At 39.9% G+C, this 2746-nt stretch overlaps 1 long non-coding RNA gene across 1 annotated transcript in view; it reads right to left on the bottom strand.

Annotated features, from left to right (window-relative positions):
- Window positions 1-1471, bottom strand: part of LOC114045120 — a 42419-nt gene extending 40948 nt beyond the window's left edge. Inside the window, exon 1 of the long non-coding RNA XR_003569345.1 lies at window positions 1264-1471. This is a non-coding gene — a long non-coding RNA (uncharacterized LOC114045120). The remainder of the gene's footprint in view (window positions 1-1263) is intronic.
- Between the last annotated feature and the right edge of the window lie 1275 nt (window positions 1472-2746).

The raw sequence follows: 2746 nt of genomic DNA, 5'->3' as shown, positions 1-2746 counted from the left end.
CTCTCTCTCTCTCTCTCTCTCTCTCTCTCTCTCTCTCTCTCAAAAGGCTCAGAAATTACCTCTTTTTAAATTATGTGCAAAATAGTTCCAGCTACATAGAAAATATTCAGTTTTAGGGACTTTTTTGTATTGTGATGCTTTATTTGTACAGGATTTTCTCCTTTGTGGATGTAATTTGAATTTCTTGCCATTCATTAGTGTTATTTTCATTGTAAACATGACTGTGCCAAATGTACTGTATTCAAAAGGATGTGAATGTGTATGTTTCAGAACCTAATAAATACAACTGATGTTCAATCTTATCACTTAAAATCTGAGTGAACGTATTTATTCCCTCCCCCCAAATATTCCTAGTTCCACTAGAAGAAGACATTATTTGGTAGGGCAGATGATTTGGCTCTATCTCTCTTTCAGAGTGGGCTTTTCTACATTGAGCGTTTCATGAAAAATAATCCACTTTATATGGCCCCCTCCCCCTGTTATGTGCTATGCTTCCTCACTATTTCTGTGATTGCTGACCACAAGAGATAAAGCTGAGTCTGGATTAGTTTAACAAGACTAGCTGATGGTTCTGATGGGCAGGAAGCCCAGTTTTAGGCTGCATTCCCCTGGAACAGAGGTTCTTGACCTTTTTGTGTGTGTTACGGACCCTTTGGTAAAGCCTATGAACTCCTCAGAATAAAGTATTTAAAAACATAAAATAAAATGGATAGGATTACAATTTTGTTGTTGTTCAGTCATTTTTTAGTCATGTCCAACTGTTCGTGACCCCATTTGGCTTTTTTTTTTTTTTTGCGAAGATAGTGGAGTAGTTTGCCGTTTGCTTCTCCAGCTCATTTTACATGAGGAAACTGAGGCAAACAGCGTAAAGTGACTTGCCCAGCGTCACACAGCTAGTAAGTGTCTGAGGTCAGATTTGAACTCAGGAATTTGAGACTTCCTGACTGCAGGCCTGGAGCTCTATCTACTGCGCCATCTAGTGGCCATAGGATCACAAAGGAAACCAATTAAGTGAAATGCAGTTACCAGAATATTTTTTTAAAATGTCAGCACACTCCAGGTTAAGGACCTCTACTCTAGAAGAACCAAGAGATAACTAACATTTATGTAATATTTTAATGTTTCTGAACCACTTTCCATGCAAACATTATTCCCAATTTACAGATGGAGAAACTCTGAGAGAAAAAATGATTTGTTCGGAGCTAATAAGTGTCAAAAGTAGAATCTGAAGTCGGGTCTTGCCAACGATTGGAGCACTCTTACCTGAGATACCACAAGAGGTTTTGTCCCCTTCATTTCCACATGCTGTCTCTCAGCCTTCTGGAGGCCAAAAGGATATCCTCAGGGCTACCATCCTGTTACTGGCTAATCCAATGATGTATTCCAGTCTGGAAAGAACTCCTTGAGGTGAATGACCATGTCTTTTTCTCCTTTGTGGCCTCCACAGTACTTAGCACAATGCCTAGCACCCAGTGGCCACTCAGTAAATAGCTGTAGATAGTAATAATGGCAATGATAGGATCTAGTCAGGGATGTGTTGCTAAATATTTAACAACCTACTCTCCAAAGAGAAAAAAACATACATGTAACATACTTTTAAACTTAATCAGAATTATTAACATTTTAGCCCTCACTTTCTTAGATCTAAATGATTGACAAGACAATGAATCAAGCCCTGATTTGTAGCATTTGCTGACTTCTGAAGTGTGAATACACCGAACATTTAACAACCAGCTCTTGGAGCTGGCTCCAGCATACCCCTGGATCCAACCCAGTGTCTGTGCTTTTTCTCCTTCCATTAATGATCTCTTAAGACCCTTTCAGCTGTAAAGCAATGATCCTATTCCCTTGACTGCTGTAATGCTGGGCTTTTCCCTCCTCTTAAACACAACTTTTCCCAAAAGGCTGAACAAGGAAGTCCTTTGTGAACTTTGCACTCACCAGATGGTACAGGCAGCCAGAACATCCCATTCCCTGAATATTGTGGGAATTGGCCAAGATTTTCTCCTCTGCCAACCCAAAGTGACAGAGAGCCCCAATGTAAGAGTTCTCAGTACATGTAATCCTCTCTTTTCCGCTTCACATTTTTTCCAGTGGCTTCAAAATGGTGCCTAAAATCTTGGCTCCCTCTTCTCCACAGTTCAGTTTTTTGTTTCTTTAATTTAATTGTATGCCTTATTCAGTGGGAGTCAGGTTTGCAAAAAATTTGGACTTAGTCAAACAGCAAAGCAGATAAAACTGTTCAGATGCGTTATTTATCATTACAAATTCTACCTACACTAGTTCAGGATGGCCCTGAAAGTTCTTAGGTTGAGAGCTAAATGTGACCTCCCAGATTGTCCATTCCAATCTTTTCATTTTAAAGGAAATGAGACAATTTCAGAGAGGAGAATGATTTGCCTACAGTCATACAGGAAGTAGATAGCAGAGCCAGGATAGCTCAGCATTTCTGAGTTCAAATTTAGTAATTTTCCTGTTATACCATGCTGCTTCCATGAAACACTAGACAAAAAGTATCTCAGTGGGTAGAGTGCCAGGCCTGGAATTAGGAAGACCTGAATTCAAATCCGACCTCAGACACCTATTAGCTGTGTAACCCTGGCCAAGGCACTTCACTGCTATTTGCCTCAGTTTCTTCATCTGTAAAATGGAGCTAATAAGAGCACATACCTCCCAGGATGTTGTGAGGATCCAATGAGATGATAATTGTAAAGCACTTAACATAGTACCTGGCAGAGTAAACACT

This window comes from Vombatus ursinus, unplaced genomic scaffold, assembly GCF_900497805.2.
Source record: "Vombatus ursinus unplaced genomic scaffold, bare-nosed wombat genome assembly UNPS02014778.1, whole genome shotgun sequence".
Classification (NCBI taxonomy): Eukaryota; Metazoa; Chordata; class Mammalia; order Diprotodontia; family Vombatidae; genus Vombatus; species Vombatus ursinus.
This window is presented reverse-complemented; position numbering and strand designations above follow the sequence as displayed.